This window comes from Stegodyphus dumicola, chromosome 2 (assembly GCF_044657685.1).
Source record: "Stegodyphus dumicola isolate Sdum_Otavi_A_Nest chromosome 2, ASM4465768v1".
Taxonomy (NCBI): Eukaryota; Metazoa; Arthropoda; class Arachnida; order Araneae; family Eresidae; genus Stegodyphus; species Stegodyphus dumicola.
In genome coordinates, this window is record NC_140769.1 from 98,378,798 (window position 1) to 98,389,865 (window position 11,068).

Consider the following 11,068-nt stretch of genomic DNA (forward strand, 5'->3'; position numbering starts at 1 on the left):
CGACTTTTGACTGTATATTATACCTTTGAAATGTTTAGAGTGTGTTGTCCTATAAGATATAATTTTTTCATTAAAAGGTAATAATGGTTTTAATTTCATATTTGGAATTGAATTTGAGATTTAGTTTCTGAGATGCTATGTTCACCTGTATCTTGTGAAAAACAAATTGCAATAGTTTAAAAAAGATTTGTATTCACACTCTTTTACAAACTTGAACATATGAATTTAATCTTTCTTGGGCATGATTTACTCTTTCATAGGAAAATTGGTGATTGATGCAGCTAAAGTTCAGAATATGGTTTACTACTATTAGCAATCTTGTGGTTTTACCATTCTGTTCATTGTATTTTTAATGCTAATGTTTAATGTTATGTCCAAGTAAGACTAGGTAGTTTTTTGCATTGAAGGGCTACTTCTGTCAACTCAAAGTATTATTAAGTAGCAGGCTGGCAGTTTTAAGTATTATTTTTTTACATCCAACCCAAAAGAATATATTTGATTTGAACAGTGTATAAAACCAAATGCAAGCTGTTGGTGTCATAGTGAAGATTTCATTAAAATCACCCTGCATATTGAACCCTGGTTCGAGTGAAATGAGTTCGAGCTATTCGTCTTTTAAAACTTGCGCAAAAACCCATGGGTGATGTTACATCAGAATATTTAGTAGAAATAAGAGTCAAGGGTAGAGGCTTGACACCCGTTTCTTATTCCCCCCCTTTTTTTTTTTTTTTTTTTTTTTTTTTAGGAAATTAACCGTGGAATTGGGCATGTGGCTGCTTGGTTTGTCCTCGTGCAGTTCTGATTGATGGCACTTTGGCTAAAGAGGAGGTACAGTACGAAGTCCGAACGTCCATTATCCGGAATGATTTAAAATCCGGATCTCAAAAGCTTTTTTTTTTTTTCTTTTTTGTATGCTTAACGCATGCGCATTTGATTTTTCTTTCCATAAAAAAAAAAGCGGAGATTTTCACTTAAAAATTCCGATTCTTAATTTAACGTAGGCACTACATAAAGTACCTCGTTATGGAGAAACAATCATGTAAGCATAAATTTGTGAGATTAATAATTTGGTTCCGTAGCTGCGTATCTGCTTGGTATGCATCTCAAAACCGAAACATTCACCTATTTTATATACCTGGCGAGTCATTATTTATTATATTTTGCTTTCATCATCGTACGTATATCAGTACATGACAGCTTCAGCAATAACTCATGCAGTGATGTCTAAACTTCTTTTTATATTAGTAATTGAATAAAAAGAGTGTGGCAACCTTTTATGCTAACATAATGCTAGGCGATGTTTATAGATTTTGCTCTTAAGAAATGTTGACGAGGAAAAATTCAACAAAAATTTCTCATATGCTAAAAACAGATTTTGTTGACGAAACTCATAGGCTAAAAGATTACATTTAGTGCTATTTTAATTCAGAATAACTGATATGTTATTCATCATAAACCCAGAAGCGGCAGCAAAATATGTTGCACCTGACGGCAGAATTTAGAGAAGACGAATGTTTGGAATTTGGGGAAGCACCGAGCGGCAAATTTAAGGGATGATAAGTTTTTTTATGATTTAGGGAAAGCACTGGAATGCAAGGTTTAGGTGCGGTGAAAATTTAGGAAGGCGCTTTGTAGCAGAATTTAGGAATCATAGAGACTGCACCAGGCGGTATTTAGCGCCGGCTCTAGATAAAGCGTTAAGTGTATGTGGGAGTTTATGTATTGAGGACTCAGATTAGTTTTAAGCATGTGCAAAAAAAAAAAAAAAAAAAAAAAACGTAGGTATAGTAAATAACTAATACAATTCAAGCTTAATTCAGTACGCAATAGGAGCAAGACAAAATTTAACGAAACAACCTGGAGTTCGTAGCCAATCTAGTGATACACAGCCAGTAATGTATAACGGACGCTAATAAACTAGGCTAAAATTATCTGTATTGATTCTAAGGCATTTCAGTTAATGTAGCGGTCTGCGCTGCTCCCTAATCTAGTTTGGTCCAGCTTATTATTTTTTGCAGACTGTTATTATTAAGGCAATTTTATAAAAACTAAGCTTGAACTTTTGATTATGTCGAAAAGAGTTTCCAATTCTGGAGCTGCCAAAGGATCTACAAAGCGAAAAATTTTTAATAAAGTAAACAAATAAATATTAAGCTTTTTTTTGTAAATTTTGATACCCTTTATATCATAATTGTTCTTTATTTCATAAATTACGATTTCGTATTTTTAAATGTATAATTTCTGCATGCCATCTTACCAGGTTTAAATTTATCTAATATCCCGAAAAATCCGGAATCGCCGAAGTCCCGACGAGTTCAGATTTCGGACTTTGTACTATTTCGGATTTGAAAATCGGGTATCAGGTATGTTCCTGATAATGTGTGGAGTTGATCTTAACATTTTTCTTCATTCTCTTTATTTTTAATTTGCCGTTATATGGAAAACCAGTAACAATCATAAATCCTTTAGATTCTTTGAGCCGCATGTTTTAAGATTCTTTTTCTACTCTTTGATGATAATAATAGATATTTTTTTATTCTAGTCTTTTAAATAAACCCAAGGTTTATGTATTATGACAAGATTTTTTCCATTTTTGTCCAGATAAATGTTTCTTACAAAAAATTCTGCAGAGCGTTCCGCGATATGTCCTTGAGAAAGACAACGCACGTTGTTTTTTCACCTTTTTAAGATTCATCAGCATTAATAATTTTATTAATATTTAATTATAATGAGCATTTGAATGATTTTACTACTATTTAAGAATTATGGCAGCATCGTCAGTGCATTTTAACAGCTAATGCTTATATATTCATGCGTCTAATGCATTCATTTAATATCATCCCGTCCCTGTGTGTTCATACGACTTCACAGAGAAGCGTCATGTGTCCTTTGACTTGGTGAAGTTTCTTTTAACATTTATTTGTAACTGGAATTTTAAGTTCTTACCTTTGCAAAATTCGAAACATTCCTTTTTTTTCTTGGATATGTATTTATAATTTAAAATATTTTAGCACTATATTTCATATTTTTGAATTAATTAATAATTTTTGCTAAGAAAGAAGAAAATTTAAATATTCAAAACCTGGAACCGAAATAATTAATTAAAGAATTTTAATTAAACTGAACTAACTAATTAAAAATTTCTAATCTCATGCCATTACTCATCTTCTCTTTCTAATCTTTTTAAAGTATATTTAATATAACTACGAGTACAACTTTATAAAAGAGATTAATTAAATAATGGTCTTTAATGTATATGTAAGTTTATAATAATATATAAACTTGTATATATATTAAAGTAATCTATATATAAGTTTAAAAGTAAGTTTAACTTAGTTTAGAAGTTTAAAATATATAAGTTTAAAATTCTAGTAGCTGCTACGAGTTACATTAATTTTCTCCTCATTTTCAGTTTTGCTGCATTTAGGTGTCTTGTCTTTTATGTGGACGTTCAAGACTACTGTACAGTCCAGCGCACTTGACACAACCTGCCGCAACGTAACAGTTAGTAGATGAGTGTTGCATTTTTGGCGACTGAAATATTGCGGCACTTTGTTTTCTGCTACATTTTTTTATTTTCGATTGGCTCGATCGGGACTGCAGTATTTACACCAGCAATGAGAGCATTGGTGATTTCGTGCGGTTGTTTGTGAATTGCACATCTTTGCTAACCTGGTAGTCACGCTGTTATGGAGCCGTAAATATTTCCTCTTTATTAGCGTTCGAGGGAAACCCTCTGGTCAATATTTTAACTGGCCTTGCATGCTTTTTGTTGATTACGTAATGTTACATAGAATTGTTTTAGAAAAACGCACCTAGTGCACGATGATCATCAGGACTGTCCGGGAGTATCTTTAAAAATCCATCTCTAGGGCGGCCAAGGAATCACTTAGCTAAATGCTTTAAGAAATCATAGAAATTAGTATTTTTATCCATGTAAAACCATGATAGGGCTATGAACTGTCTCGATACCACAGGGGTGTGATGCTGCTTTATTTTCATGTGAGTTTGATTCACATTAACATTGCTGTTATTATTCTGCGTTGAAATCATTTACATTATTCCCATTACAACTATTAACATTCAAATCAGCATTATTTACACTATCTGCATTATTTGCATGAGCATAATAAATCATTTCTGCATTATTAGGCATATTTTTATTTAAAGCTAATGATTCAAACTTATTTTTGAGGCTTAAATAAGATCTGGCTTTTGCGAGATTTAAGGCTTTTGCTCTTGAAGAATTCTTAATTCGCAACCTCTCCCGTAGAGTTCATATATTTAAAAACAGAAGTTAAATCCGCACTTGGCACAGGGAAAATCCAGAGATTGGGTACACATTGTAGAATCTGAGGAAACGCCTTCATCAGCCCACGAGGTAGTCTCAGCTTTACACATGGTGGAAGTTTACACGCTGATATTAGTAGTAACGTTAATCACAGGACTTAAAAGAGAAGGGCTAGCTCATAGAGCTTTTCACCCTGAAACAGGCAGTGAGGAGTGATGACGTAGCCATGATGACACTAAAATCGGAGATGCAATTGACAACATAGAAATTAGCGTTTTAAATATTAAGAACCAGCGCTTAAAATGAGCTGTGTGTGGAAGACAGTTATATAATTTAGAAGAAACAATGTTACTGCAGTATGCGTTTTACACTGAACATTAAAAAATTTAATAATACTTACTCAATTTTAAAATAACAGATAAAATACGCTACTCTTAGCATAAAGTTCCTTTTTTTTAATTTGCAGGGTTTTTTTTTCTTTAAGCCTGTTTATTTATAATCATTTCTTTATCTGCGTGTTAACTAAGAGAACTCTACTACTGCTTCTAAGAAAACTATAATAACAGCTATTTAAAATTAATCAAAAAACAAACTTAAATTGACATAGTTTTCAAAATTTCTGCTAATCTAAGTTTGAGTTTCAGCCTAACTGTAAATTTTACATTGGTATATTTTTCTCCCGATTCAATAGAATAACATACTATATTTTTTTTAATAATTTTGTAACTTAGGTTTACATTAATATTATATTTAAATAAATACATGTAAGGTTATCTTAATTTAGACAAAACAACTTTACTCACAGTACCTAAAAAAATTATTTAAATTTTCAAAAGTGGGGGTTAAGGAGGCAGGTCTTCTTATGCCAATTACTTTAATGTTATATTATTATATTTTATCTAAAATGCTAAGCTAGCAGAAAATCGAATCAATGATAACAAAGGATACAATAAAAATAACTTTAACAATAACTTAACAAAATTAGTTCTCATTTGAAATATGCTTTACGCTATTAACTTCTAAAATGTCATCTAGAAATGTTTCAAATCAAAACATATTATATATGTTTACTTGTACAGTCACAATGCAACTACAAGTTGTTGAAATATTATTTATTGGCTGCCACATTCGAAGCAATCCACTTTTTACCTTTTGTGTTGCTTTTCTTTGGGAAAAAACATATGCATTTCTATTTAAGAAACGTATTCTAATAAAAGTTCGCACTCTGCAAAATAAACTAATTGCTTCTCTGTTAACATCAGGATAATGTATCTCCAGTTTATTAATTAAGGAGCCAATTACATGCTTCCCTTTATAGTAAGTTGTACTATGAACTGCACAAAATATGTTTTCGAACTCGTAAACTGTATTCATCCATGAATGGGAAGGTGTAGTCAAACCTCCTAAGGATAATAATTTCATCCATTCTGATTTAAAAATATTGGTTCATCAGCACTATTTTTAGATATTGTTCCCAATGATCGTTTTTGTCTCGCACACGGTAGGCAATATAACCTGCAACATACAGTGAGTTCCAAAATTGAGGGTACACTCCATTCTACGACAGAATTCATGTTTAGAATGAAAACAAAAACTGTCAGATAAAGACAGTCACCAAAACCTTTAGACGAGGATATAGAAAGGTACCTAATCTTAATATTTATTCATGAATAGACATAAAAAAAAATGCATAAAATACAGAAACAAAATGTTCAACAGAAATCGTCAAAAATCTGAGCTCCCAAAATTGAGGGTACATGTAATTATTTTATTACATAAATTATAAAAAACAAACAACACATTGATATTCTGTAGCATACCCACTGGCTTTGATGACAGCTTCCAGCCGCCGGGACATCGAATCGACAAGATTTTTCGTAATTTCGGGTGAAATGTTTTCCCACTCCACTTTTAGTACATGCTTCAAATGTTCTTTGCTTGTGATCTGATGTTTTCGGATCTCTTTTTCAAGGTGGGACCACCAATTTTCGATCACGTTCAAATCAGGAGATTGAGGGGGTGTGTTCAGCTGATTTCGGCAGTGATACAGCAGCCATTCTTTGACAGTATTTGCTGTATGCTTTAGATCATTATCCTGTTAAAATGTAAATTTTGATCCTAGTCCCAATTGAGTAGCACTGTCCTTCAAATTATTTTTCATTATATTAAGATAACCCATTTTATCCATTATTCCATCAATAAACACTAGCTTTCCAACTCCCGATGATGCCATACAGCCCAAAACCATTACTGACCCACCTCCATGCTTCACAGTTGGAATTATGTTTCTTGGATCTAAAGCTGAATTTTTCTTGCGCCATAGCATACGATGACCGTCAGTGCCAAAAAACATTAAATTTACTCTCATCGTTGAAAATAACTTCATTCTAGAACACTTTAGGCTTTAGAATGTGCTCTTTAGCAAATTTTAATCTCTTAGCTCTATTTATTTTACTAATGAGGGGCTTTTTGAGAGCTTTTCTGCCATTATAACCAGCCCTTCTGAGGATTCTGCGCACTGTTTCTGCAGAAACAGATTTACCCACAGTTTCCGAAGTACTTGCGACAATTTTTGGGGCACTTATTGTAGGATCAATCCTTACCTTGTGTACAATTCTCCTCTCTGCTGCTGAACTGAGAATTTTCTTCTTGCCTCTCCCTGCTTGGTTTTCCAGCGTACCATCCTTTCTAAATTTTTGAATGATTTTTCTAATACAATTTACACTTCATCCAAGTATTTCTCCTATTTTTCTCAAAGATTTGCATTGATTAGACAGATTAATGTCCAGTTTTCTTTCCTCAATCGTCGTTTCTTTCCTATTCTCCATAATATTTGTCACACAGAAAGGTAGTAAGTTCAAATTTGAAATATTTGGATACTAAAAGGTTGTATTTTTGTATACTAAAAGGTTGTTTTTTTACTGGTAGTTTTACACAGTCATTTAAGAAGTATACTCTCAATTTTGTGACTTTCAGAAGTTGAAGATTTTCGTTTAAGTAATATAATATTTTTTAATGGAGTTTTATAACTTATTTTTTGTGTAGTAAGAAGAAAAATGTATATTTTTTAATGGGACAAAACTAGGAAAACTTGCATAATAATTTCTATTCTTAATAGCCTACAAATTAAGTTAGCATTAAGTGTACCCTCAATTTTGGGACTCACTGTATGTTAATGCTTCTTTTTCGGCGGTCGAAAATTGTCTAGCGGAATTCAATTCTAATTCCCAAGCCATAGGAAAAGATTCCTCTATGATATCTAAATTCAAATCATCAATAGTATGTAATCGTACCTTCCTCCTCAGTTTTCAAAGCCATTTCAAGCATTTCTGATGTTAAATATGAATCAATATTTCTGTTTTCTTTAGTTATGCACACATTTGAAGATAAATTTGGCAGCTTATTTGCGAGTATTAATTGCTTTAAGCGGCGTATAACGTCACTAGGTGATGGATGGTCATTAAACCTACCAAGTCCTCGAATCTGACTAAACAGACTTTTCAAGTGCATCCTTAGTTAATCTAGAGGTTAAAATATATTTAGCATCATAACAATGATTTCAAATCCTGGTGTAGGCCAAAAAGAGAATTTATTGAAATTATTATTCTTTTTTGGAAAGGCAGTGTGTTGACCTCTTAATCCACCAATAACTTTCTTCATTACTTCCAAAACTTGAATTTGTTTTTCATGATGTCCATTTAATCCAAATGCTGCTGTAAGTATTTTATTTGAAGGAGGGTATGGCTTGGTACTATTCATAACATTAAAAAAAAAAAAAAAAAAAAAAAAAAAAAAAAAAAAAAAAAAATGTCGATTAATACAAAAAAGTCAGATGCTTTTTGATTTCCTGTGAGGTGGAGTATACCTTTTGCGGTAGTTCTTGAAAATAATGTTTTCGCTGGAACGACTTTTTGTCTCTCGTTTCCCTTGACCATTAAATAATTTGGTTTTAGTTTGTGACACAATTTAATTTCTCCTGAATCTCTATTTAAAACCTCTTTAATAATATCAGCATTTAAAACAGTAACATCTTCTAAAACAAATCCTTTATTTAAAAAGTAGTTTCTCAGTAATTTTAAGCAGTGCGCTAAATCTGCAACCCCCCCCTTTTTTTTTTTTTTTTTTTTTTTTTTTTTTTTTTTTTTTTCATTTGCAATACTGGATTTGGAAACAGAACTTTTAATCGAAATCTGTAACTCTTTCCACAAAGTACTAGATCCTCCTAAATCAGACACTATTGTTTTCACTTCTACTCCAGATGATTGAATCTTATGAATGAAAAAAAAAAGTTCTTTCTTCATTTGAGCGTTAAAATAAAAAAAAAATATTGGTTGTTTCCACTGCGAAATGAGACCTCTGATTAAAATAAACTGCACTTTTTGAAAAGAACCGAGAATTTGGTCCAGTTTAAAGCCATAGCAGAGTTTAGAATCTATATGCATTTCGTCGAAATTGAGAACGCAAATTTTTTCTGCAGAATTCAAATATTCGAATCGTTCCTTCATTACAGCAAAAACATCACTCTGAATTCCTGGACTACATGAAAATTTAACGCACCGTCTCCTTAATATGTTAGTGCTAGGTAAAGGAATTCCCATTTTTTTTTTCCAAAAATCGTAGCTTTTAGATGACAGATCTCTTATGACAATGCAACGTGAAATATCTTCACTAGTCCACCTGATTTTTTCCTTCTTTTCTAGCAATGCGTTAATCTGCGTCTTTGTAAAAATATGCTTTAGACGTGTTTTTTTTTTTTTTTTCAAATTCTCCGATCCGTGCTGTTTTTTCCTAAATTTCGCTGTTTGAGATTTTAATTTTTGAATTTCCGATACAAATTTCTTTCTAGATGTCGTTCACCTTCTTTGTCGCTGAGCAAACATTTTAAATTTTATTTTTTTTTTCAATATTTTATTACAATTTTCTAAGGATATTATTTTGTTCTTCAAATTATCAATACATTCTTGTTTATCTTTACACTTATAGCATTCAGGGATATTGTCACTTAGGACATTGTCACTTGTGAATTTTATTTCAAGTTCTTTAAATATTACCAAGTTAGCATTATTAGCATACTGCGCAATCAAAATTCTTCTTCAATATGGATCTAAGTACGCATCGATACTGCTCCGGCGTTTCCTTGTGCTTTTATTATAATATATATATATATATATTTATAATATTTATTCCTTTTAAAAATGTTATTCATGATTTAATTCCAGTCCCCGTTAAACATTTTTAACAATTTACATTCAAGTTACTTAAAAACATCTTTCGAAATAGAACTTACTAAGTATGGATTCACTCTTTTCAGATCATTCTACTATAATTAATCTTATATATATATATATATATATATATAATTTATTTCCTAAGCAATATTGATTAATTGATTATATTATCTCCTAACTTTAATTAAAGTAGAAATATTTTAAAAGAGTGAATCCATACTGGTAAGTTATATTATGAAAGATGTTTTGAAGTAATTTGAAAGCAAAATGTTAATAATGTTTTAACGGGGACTGGAGTTAAATCATCATGAAGAATAAAATTTCAATTGTAAAAGGAAAAATTAAAAGCATGTAATCACTGTCATTGATCGGAAAACTAATTGGTTGGTTGAAAAGTTGACTTTTCGAGTCAACTTTTCAGCCAACCAATATATATATATATAGAAGATAAATTTTAGTACGCACGCTAAAAAGTTACCAAAAACTATAGGTCTTTTTTCGTTTGTTCTTACTACTTAATTTTAAATTATATATATATATATATATATAATTTAAAAATGAAATAAAAGAAATAATATATATATAGATATATTATTTCTTTTTATTTCATTTTTGGCCTCGAACCTTTAACTAACTCAAACACTTTTTTTTTTTTTTTTTTTTTTTTTTTTTTTTTTTTTGTGTGTGTGTGTGTGTGTGCGCTTGATAAGAGGTTTTTTTTTTTTTTTTTCTTCGCTTTCCCTTCTGATAAGTAGCAAATGCTCACAAGTGCGCAAACTTTTGAAACAGAACAGCCCATACCACATTTTCCTACATTTTTCTTCATAATAAGTCTGTATCTTCAGCACATCATTCAATATATCACATACTGACAAGACACTCTACGGAGACATTACATTTTGAGTACTCGTAGATTGCACACTATTCATTGTACACATGGGCATATTAATTCACAGGAGACATTCTACTTCTATCTTCTTTCCTCAAATTAAATTGCGTACTTTTTTAAACAGCATTTAACATGGGCTTTTATTAGTCCAAAGGAGCTTTGTCCTTGAGACTCTATTGTTTTCGTTTAGCGATTTTGGGTCGAATCACTGGGAATGTCCGTTTCACTTTTCAAACTGTTGCCACCAAATATTATCACCCTGCATTATATTTGAAGAAATTAAATAATGAAGAATCTGCATAAACGTATGTATGTTTCTCGCAATGTTATAAAACAACGGTACCTAGAGCCATCCAGTGTTGAATGACGTAATCCTACTGCGAATATGGGCATCTGGAAGCCCAAATTTGAAAATTTTTTATTATCTATTTCATATTCTGTAAAGTATTTATGAGTTTTTGATTAACAAATTCAAGTATTTCAAAGAGAGCGATGGCAACGTTGTACAGAGAAAACATTTTTATCTCCAGCGCGGGAGACTGTGAATCGGAAATTCTAAAGATATGCTCCATTTAAAATTATTTTGCGATATTGCTCTTGAACTGAATTTTACGCTTTAAGTGCGAAGAACATGATATTTAATAAATAAAGGTAACACAT